General features: G+C 42.4%; 1 non-coding gene across 1 annotated transcript; it reads left to right on the top strand.

Moving 5' to 3' along the window:
• The first annotated feature begins 473 nt into the window (after positions 1 to 473).
• Positions 474 to 546, top strand: TRNAE-UUC (transfer RNA glutamic acid (anticodon UUC)). The gene has a single exon. It is a non-coding gene; the product is annotated as a tRNA-Glu (tRNA).
• Positions 547 to 10,393: the final 9,847 nt, after the last annotated feature.

Here is a 10,393-nt window from a genome sequence, read left to right as displayed (position 1 = left end):
TCCCTGAAGGATTTTAAACAGGGCATGGATGTGTCCAGATTTGCAATTAAGTATGCTGCTTCTGGCAGCAGACGGAGTGGAGTGAGCCAGACTGGAGGCAGGAAAAGTAGTCAGAAGATGGCCGTGGGAGAGCACATGAGATGCAGTGAAGACTTCTGCTTGACAGAGAATGCCAGCTAATAAAAATGGACAATTAGCAAAAGCACCATTTTGCAACCCCAATTCAGGCAAGGATTCTGATTATCAACAGATGCTAAGATATTCATATGGTCTCAGAGAATCTCTCCACTGATTATTAACTACAAAGAGGAAACTGTACCATTGCAATAGAAAGACCTGGTGGCCGTCACCTTAACCTAGAGGTCAGATTTAACACAGTGGGACAATCTGATGTTATGTGCCTTCTGATGTGATGCAGTAAGAAACACATAACATCTCCTATATAGTATTCTTTTTAAAGATGTTTAGGGAATTCCCTGGTGGTCCAGTGGTTAGGACTCTGCACTTTCACTGCCGAGGGCCCAGGTTCGATCCCCGGTCAGGGAACTAAGATTTCGCAAGCTGCATGGTGCAGCTAAAAAAAAAAAAAGATGTTTAATCCGAATCTAATCATAAGGAAACAATCATGCAAATCCAGAATGTGGGAAATTAGCTAAGAAAACCGGCTGCAACTCTTCAAAAATTCAGTGTCATGAAAACCATAAATAAAAATAAAATGTGAGGGGACTGGTCTAAATCAAAAGAGATTAAGGAGACTCAACAGCCTCATGTATATGTAACACTTGATGAGATCAATGACCAAAAATTTGAAACAGCTATAAAAGATATTTGGGGGACAAATGGAGAAATTTGAGTATGAACTAAATATTAGATATTAGTTTTTGGGTTTTTTTTGCGTTACACCGGCCTCTCACTGTTGTGGCCTCTCCCGTTGCGGAGCACAGGCTCTGGACTCACAGGTTCAGCAGCCATGGCTCACGGGCCCAGCCGCTCCGCGGCATGTGGGATCTTCCCGGACCGGGGCACGAACCTGTGTCCCCTGCATCGGCAGGCAGACTCTCAACCACTGCGCCACCAGGGAAGCCCTAGATATTAGTTTTTTTAGATGTGATAATGATATCATAGCTATGTCAGAGAATGTCTTATTCTTAAGTGATGCTGGAAAATTGAGGAGTGAAGTGTTTTGCTGTCTTCAACCTACTTTCAAATGGTTCCAGAAAATATGTAATATATATATGTGTACATATATGATATACATGGATGCTTTTACATATATATGATATATATATATATATATATATATATATGGCATGTATGGAGTGAAAAAATACTGATCAAAATCCAACCCATCACTTGAGGATATGGGGAGGGGGAAGGGTAAGCTGTGACAAAGTGAGAGAGTGGCATGGACATATATACACTACCAAACGTAAAATAGATAGCTAGTGGGAAGCAGCCGCATAGCACAGGGAGATCAGCTGGGTGCTTTGTGACCACCTAAAGGGGTGGGATAGGGAGGGTGGGAGGGAGGGAGACGCAAGAGGGAAGAGATATGGGAACATATGTATATGTATAACTGATTCACTTTGTTATAAAGCAGAAACTAACACACCATTGTAAAGCAATTATACTCCAATAAAGATGTTAAAAAAAAATCCAACCCATCCATCAATGTCTGGCATAAACAACCTCTTTCCAAAATCTTTCTTCATCTCTGGAAAGTCATTCAACTAACATATGTTGAGTATTTGCATAAGCAAATGCAGAGTACTAGGTGCTGAGAATATGGAAATGAGTGCCAGGTGGTCCTGGCCTCAGGTAGTGCCTAACTCTGTGAGGGGATCAGGCACGTACGCAGATAAGTATATAACAGCCTGCTGAGCACACTGATATTAGCTATTACTGGGCACCAAGAGAGTACAGAGGAGGAATACCTAACTCAACCGTAGATTGGTGAATTAGAGAGGACTTCCTGGAGGAGGCAACCGCCAGAGTCATAAGATAAGTAGGAGTAAAAGCCAGATTGGAGGGTGGGATGGTGGGGAGTGTGATGGAGACCAGCAGCCAGGCGGAGGAGGAGAGGTGCGTTTATAAGAAGTTCATTATTGCTGGAGTGGAAGTGGAAAGCCAGCGACACTGAATGCTGACGCTTGAGAGCAGATGGAGGGCTAAACCAGAGATTCCTAGCTTGGCTGCTCAATGGAATCACCTGGGGACCTTTAACAAGCTATTGATGCCTGAGTCCCGATTTAAATGGCCTGTGGTGGGGCCTGGGTGTGGGGATTTTTAAGAACTCCTCAGGTGATTCTGATATGAAGCCAAGGTGGAGAAAAAGTCATGAAACTGAGTTAAGACTTGTTTCTGAGGGAACCTTGGCAGGAGTTGGGGATTGATGGGATGCGTGGTCAGGTGGAAGGTCAGTTTGACCCCCAGGTTTGTATCTTGGTGACAGGGCGGAATCATGGTACCACCAGCTACATTAAAAAATCGGAGTTGTGGCTGGATGAGTTTAGTTTTGACTACACAGTACCTGTGGGACATCCAGATAGAATTGTCCAGCAGGTAGTGAGATATAATTAAGATATACAGCATCGGATATACATCAGCTGGTGGCATGAATGCCTATTGATAGTTTTTGAGCCACTGAAAGTAAATGAGATGATTCAGGGAGAAAATAAGACCTTTGAGGGTATTTGTTGTGTATAGTGTGTGTGTGTGTTGTAAGAGAGAGAGAGGAAAGAGAGGGATGTGCCAAAATGTTACCAATTTTCTGTTTAGGAGAAGGACACATGAGAGTTCTTGCACTATTCTTTCACATTTATTTGTAGACTTAAACACTATGAGAATGAAAAGAAGGAGGAGAAACAGGAAAAGGAGACAAACTAATGAGAGCTTGACCCAAGACCCAAGCAGTAGGTTTGGGGAGGAAGGTTGGAGCCATGAGAATTACAGAAATATTGGGAATCTGTCCCAGTCACCTGGAGCGACGTTAGGGAAGCAGGCCCGTCAGGATTTCCACTCCTGGTCAAAGATTATGTGATGTCCTTTCATCATGCGAACAGCGGCAACAATCACAACGACAGCACTTAAACTCACCACCCCGGGAAGCAGAGAGCCATGGAATGGTTTTGAGGGAATGAGTTTAGCTCTTCTGAGGCTCTTTTCTGACAATGAGGAGATTGGAGCAGATGTCCTCCGAGGTCCTGTTTAACCTTCTCCAAATGCATAGTCACAGTTACGCTTCCTTACTGACGCTCCTCAGAGCCATCTGACCTAAGCATTAAAGGTTTTGTCACATGTGCCATGTCATTCTCTCAGTCCTGATTTATTTCTCCAGCCCTTTTTGGCCATCCTCTTTTGAGAGCCTGTCCCTGACCAGACGCGGTCCTCACTGAACTCTGCTCAGTAAGTGGAGCTCTAACAGCTGCCGGCCCCTGACCCGGCTGCCCCTTGACCTCATGGCAGGGCTTCTTCCCAGACTCTTGGATATTGCTTTCTATTAACAACTCTTCTGATTTTCTCTCTGTGCTAAAGCTAGCACACACTTATGATAGAAAAGTGGAAACTTTGGGAAATTTTATAGAAGAAAATTTAAATTACTCACAATTCCACCATTTCCCAGATAGCCACTATTAAAATTTTTTCCGAATGCATGAGTGTGTATGTGTGTTACATAGCTGATCTCTTATCATCTACATAATTTTGTATTCTGATTTCTTAACTTAATAACATATCTTGAGCACTCTCACGGAGGAATGGGACAGATCGCCATTCTGTAATTTTTTTGCAGTTTCACAAGCATCAGATGTCATTTAGGAAGCTCATTTTTCATAACTCTCAAAATAATGAAACATGTTTTGAGAAATGTAATGTTAAAATTCAATGTTTAAATATATTTCTTTATCATTATATGATAATGATGTAATTATCTCCTTATATAATTAAAAGATTCACTGTTTTCATATAAAGTGTTTTCCAAATGATTTGGCAACTCTGCCCGTTTCTTCTGGTTCTGATGTAAGCCTGACCTGTTACATCGTCACTGGTACTGGGGAAACACCAAGATAGGGAAAAGACAAGAGAAAGAAATAGATTTAGAATTTCTCAGTTTATGGTACCATATCATTAATGGCAGATCTGAGACAGGCTGGGACCTGGAACCTGGGACCCTTTGCTGCAGTGCTTGCACCTGGACAAACATCTCCTCAAGCAACAGAATACAAAGAAATTATAAGGGACTAAAAATAACTGTGTACATACACACTTGGGGCAAATTATGGATACCAAGATACGAAAAGACCAAAAACCCAACTGCCACTTCTGAGGTATCGGGAGCAAAAGCAGGGTACCGCGCAAGATCCCTGCACACAGCACCGCCGAGGGGGTGGGCAGACCACCTAAGCCACTCCTCTGGCCCGACCCATGGATCCGCCCCTGCCCTTAGTCAATTTAAAGGATCAGCTCACCCCCCCCATCCCCCCCCACCCCCGCCCAGGGAGCGAGCATGGGCACCTGTTACTTGTTTTCGTTCCCTCCTGCTGCGGCACAAGTCCCAATAAAGCCTTGCCTGAATTTCTCATCTGGCCTCTTATCAAATTCTATTGATTAAGGAGTCCAAGAACCCTGGTCGGTAACAGATCCATAGAACCAGTTCTGGGTGGTGTTGGTGCAATTTGTAGGGTGTGTGTGTGTGTGTGTGTGTGTGTGTGTGTGTGTGTGTGTGGTGAGTGGGTAGCAGGAGAGAGCCAAGTGGGAGGAGTAAGGCAATGAATTAAATATGATAGGTGTGGAGGCACACGCGGTAACTATGGAGATTCCATCTCTTCCTTTCTTACTAATGCCAAATAATAAGGTCTAATTTTAATGTACTGTGTACATGTGTGTATGTGTGTATATGACAGCGGGGGTGGGGGAGACGTGAGGAGGGATGCAGTCTAGAATCTTAAAAAAAAAAACCAACAGAATGAATCACAAGCATTTCCTAATGTCATAAGTTAATTAAATTAAAACACCCTCACAGTTGACAGATGGATATTCTTCAATGTCTCCAAGGAAGTACCCGAACCATTCACCAACTCAAGCATCTAATATTTTCATCCAAGAGGTTCAAACCACTTAATTCATCCTTATGGTCTCCCTGGGAATCAAGGAGAAAAAAGAAATTACTCTCCACCCCCTCTTTTATATATGTCTATATACACTTTCTATTATGCACTTATCTTTATAGAAAAGGAAACCGCATAAGCCAACTACACCTCTCTGAAATCACTTCTAACGCTCATTAGAAGGTGCACATTCACTTGGAATTGTTGCCTACATACTCCTTGTCTTCCTGCATTTTTTCCAAATATACACATGTTGATGGCCATCACACTTACTATTTTTAATGACTATATAATATTCCATTTATTGACATGCCATCGTTTATTCAACCATGTCTTTATTGTGAGAGACTTAGGAGCTGTTTCTATATTATTTTAAGCATCATAAGTAATACAGTGAATGCATCACCGTGCAAATATTTTTTCCTTTGGGATTCTTTACCTGAATCTGATGCTGGCTTTTATTATTTCACTTTTGCTATACTATAAACATATAATAGAATCTCCATGTTGTTTGATTGATATTTACCTAATTTCTATCAATAATTTAGAATTAGATAGTTTAATTTCTATCGATGGTTTCTATCTATTTTCCTGTGTATAAGTCTATTCTTATCCTTTTCTACTCTGATCAATTGCCAAGTAGAAGCTAATGATTAGCCATATAAATTTTTATTAGATCCAGATTTTTTACGAATGTAAACTTCTACGAATTATATTTGTCATGAATCATTTTCACATTCCGTGGTCTTCCTTTTTTAAACTTTGTTCAGTTACATTATTTCATATGATGTATTTTTAGATGTTAAGAAGGGATTGTAGGAGAATTTACTCATGGACTCTTTCCCAATGATTTCTATTGCCCTTGGAAACCTCCATATCACCCTGGCAAGTCCTAACAACTGAATCCTCTGATATTAGGAAAAAAGCATTGGGTCAAGGTTGAAGTGGGGCCTGGGACATCCCAGGAACATGGCCTCCTCCATGGGGAACGTGGCTAAGAGCTGGACTGTCAGTCTCCAGTGTTATTGCTACTAGCACTCTGCTTTCCCACTTCCCTCTTTGTTCCAAAATAGTCATCGTGATGTCTCAGAACTAAATCTCTGGCTGTCCCTTAAACCATGTGGCTAGGGACCAGCACTGGTTATTCCCAGAGCTGCCGGTGGGTCACACAGAGAAAGGAGCAAGGACAGCGTGTTTCCGTGACTCAGGCATGCTTGCTCCTGGCCACAGCGATGACACATTTGTCTCCTTTCCCATATCCTGAGCCTGAACCAGGCGTCACGCATTTCCCTGGCTTCAGCATAGAGGTGTGAGACAGATTCTGGCTCCAAACAGAAGGTTATCTTTATGGTCATTTGAGAGTGTGTGTGTGTGTGTGTGTGTGTGTGTGTGTGTGTGTGTGTGTGTGTTGCCTGTCTCTCTGTATTCTCTGTTGTGTGTTGTGCTTGTGTAGCAGCCCCTTGTACACAGTCCTTGTTGGAATATGGAGTAATGGTGTTTGGAGAAATGCTTTGTCCCCACAGCAGTGGGGAGGGAGGGTGTTCAAATGCTGAACCTCATTCACAGACCCAGTCATCCTGCTCAGCTCTGCTCAGTCTGAACGAAGTAGGTTATCGCTAGTGGAACTGAGCTCTAATTCTGCTGAGGTGTCAATAACACGACCTGGGATGAGAACTCGTTATGATGCTGAAAAGGCTGGGAGGTACAGGTGGGCTCGAGAATGCGAGGGAAGGGGGAAAGAGTATGGGAATTACTGCGTTTCAAAAAAGGCATACTCTAAAGCTTTAAGAAAAAAGAATAAGTGTTTTTTAAAAAACTAAAAAGGAAAATGCTGGGCTTCCCTGGTGGCGCAGTGGTTGACAGTCCGCCTGCCAGTGCAGGGGACACGGGTTCGTGCCCCGGTCCGGGAAGATCCCACATGCCGCGGAGCGGCTGGGCCGCTGAGCCTGCGCGTCTGGAGCCTGTGCTCCGCAATGGGAGAGGCCACAACAGTGAGAGGCCTGCGTACCGCAAAAAAAAAAAAAAAAAAGGAAAATGCTAAGAGCTCTGAAACTCATATTACCAGTCTGAATTAGAGGGCTGCAAAAACCAGTGTTGAGGGGATGGTGAGAGAAAGCTGTTCACACATAAGCAGAGTGAGAAATTTCAAGAACAAGACACAGAAGGACAAGACTTGGGTCAAACACTGTGTAGAGAAAGAGTTCAGGAGGGTGGGTAAAGGGGGCGGGCAGGACATGGCTGTTACTGGCAGGCCTGACCCTAGGCAAAGTGGTGCACCCAGCCATTCTGCAGCCTAGCTCCCCACCAAGAGCTCTCTAAATACAATGCCACCAGTATCATTATTTGTTTAATATTTTTAATTGACTTTCTTTTTAAAACTCAAGCATCTAGTTTCATATTAAACAATCCTATCTGGGAAATCACAGGTTTGATATGCTAGTTATATATTTTTCTAATACATATTAAAATAAACACACAATTAGTAAACGGATGTATATATCTGTGAAGCACCTGAAGTAGTAAGTATTGATTGACGGTATGCACACCATTCTTTGGAAAATCCATTCTCTATTCACCGCACAGCCCATGACTTAACCATCATCATTTCTTACTGGGATTAAATGAACAGCTCCCCTTTCCTGGTAAACTCTTTCTGTCTACATCCCTTTCTCTGGGGAAAGTGTTGACCGACTCTTCAAGTTTCAACTTGGCCTTCACTTCCCGAGGAAATTCACCCCCACCCCCACCTGCTGCCCCACTAGACTGGGGAAGATTTCCCTATCATATGATTCCATAGTTCCCCCTCTTTATTTATTCACCAACTATACTTGCTACTATCACTTATTCTGTTATTCAGCCCTTCATTGGAGGTAAATTCTGCCAGGGCAAAGAAACGATAGCCTTTTTCTTTCTTTCTTTTTCTTTTCTTTTTTTTTGCCACGCCATGGCTTGCAGGATCTTAGTTCCCTGACCAGGGATTGAACCCAGGCCCCAGCAGTGAAAGCACCAAGTCCTAACCACTGGACCACCAGGGAATTCCCATGATAGCCTTTTTCATCATTCTGTTATCAGGGCCTACCACATTTTCAAGTACACTGTAGCACTCAATAAATAGTTGAATGAATCAATTCTACTGTATAGCACCTGTGGGCAATACTCCCTTTTATCAAAATCTTTTCTCAGCTGACTTTCAATTTGTAAAATATTTAGATATTTAGATTTAGATATAAAAGAACTATAAAAGTCAAGTGCATAACTGGTCTGTTTGTACGGGCCAGCTAACCGGTGAGATATTTCTCTGCAGAGGATCTGCTCAGAGTTCCTCAAATCACACGTGTATGGTGGAGTCATATGTTTTGCTTTAAAATAGAGAATCAGTGAGTGGGGTGGTTGACAGCTATCTCTGGGCTTGGACTACTGGGTTTCAGTCCCACTTTCTAGCTGGGTAAACTTGAGCAAGTTATCTAATTTCCCATGACTCAATCTTCCCATCTGTAAAATAGGTATAAAGTTATACCTACCTCCTAGCTCTCTAAATGTTTTCAGTGTGGTGCCTGGTACATAGTGAGCACTCAGTAAGCTATCATTACACCTTCCAGATGCCTTTCTCTACATGCACTACAATTTGTTAATATCTCTTCTAAAGTGTAACCAGTCAAAATTAAACCCCAAACTCTGTTTAGTCTGACCAGGCAAAAGGTGCAAGGGGCCAACACCACCAAAGATCTAGACATTTTACTTATTTTAATACATTCTAAGACTACACTGTTTTTGTTTCTTAGCAGCCATATCATACTGTTGAGTTATATTGACCTTGCATTTAATAAAACCTTCAGACCTTTTTGTGTGAATTTCTGTCCAAATAGCACTTAACCTTCCTGTCTCTAGGCAGTTGATTTTTTTTTTAAAACAGATACAGAACTTTTAAATTGTTCCTATTAGTTTTAATTTTGTTGGTTTGGACCCAGTGTTTTAGCTCATACAGATCATTTTGAAGTTTGATGACATTCTATTATCATATTTGTCATCATTCTTAGATCTACGTCATCTGTAAGTTTGTTAAATAAGTCTTTTATTTATTTATTTATTTATTTATTTTTTGGCTGCGTTTGGTCTTCGTTGCTGCGCGCAGGCTTTTCTCTAGTTGCGGAGAGCGGAGGCTACCCTTCGTTGCGGTGCACGGGCTTCTCATTGTGGTGGCTTCTCTTATTGCGGAGCAGGGGCTCTAGGTGTGTGGGCTTCAGCAGTTGTGGCATGCGGGCTCAGCAGTCGTGGCCCGCGGGCTTCAGAGTGCAGGCTCAGCAGCTGTGGCGCACGGGCCCAGTTGCTCCGCGGCATGCAGGATCCTCCCGGACCAGGGCTCGAACCCATGTCCCCTGCATTGGCAGGTGGACTCTCAACCACTGCGCCACCAGGGAAGTACTTAATGTTATATTTGAATCATCCATAAAATTGTTGACCAGAAAAAGGCCAAGGGCAAAATCAATATAACTTTAGGAAAGTCTCTGTAAATCAGCATCAATGGACATTCTTCATATGTAATCAGCATTCTTCATATGTAATCCATTCAGGGTACAAGTTTCCACCTGGTCTATAATCATTCTATAAAGAAGACAAAAATTACCACTTCTTAATAAAGATGTCTGCAGGACTTCCCTGGCGGTCCAGTGGTTAAGACTCCGGGCTTCCACTGCACGGGCCGCAGCTTCCCCTGGTTGGGAAACTAAGATCCTGCATGTCACTCAGCATGGCCAAAAAATAGGAAAAAAAAAAAAAAAGAAGTCTGCGAAAATGGGGCTCTAAGGATGTTTGCTGAGGTACTGTTTGTAAAAGCAAAAAATAGAAAAAAAAAAACCCTTAATGTCCAATGAGTCATTAATTAACTAACACATTTTTGTACAAACTTTCGATGAATTATTCTTTGTCATTGCAAAATAAAAAAACAGAATTCTGCAGATTCATGGTTTCCAAACTTATTTTTAGCCATAGATATTGTAGAAATTTGGTGGGGTTTTCCCTCTAGTATTTATTCACTCTTCTAATAATATCACTCTGACTTTCTTCGGGGAAAATTTCCCTTTCTCACTGGGTACTTTTAGTGAAACTATCTAATAAGGTATCTTTTGCTTCCCTAGCCAGAGGGTGTATACCTGGCCCAACCTAGGACAGTTGGGCTGGTTCTGTCTTCTAGCACATAAAGGACCAAAGAAAAGTTGGAACTGATGCATCACAGCAGTCATGCCCTGATCCAAATGGCTATTAATTCCTGCTGCCAGGAGCCCAGAGCT

This window comes from Phocoena phocoena, chromosome 14, assembly GCF_963924675.1.
Source record: "Phocoena phocoena chromosome 14, mPhoPho1.1, whole genome shotgun sequence".
Classification (NCBI taxonomy): Eukaryota; Metazoa; Chordata; class Mammalia; order Artiodactyla; family Phocoenidae; genus Phocoena; species Phocoena phocoena.
Note: the sequence above shows the minus strand (reverse complement) of the source record. Positions and strands in the feature narration are given on the sequence as shown.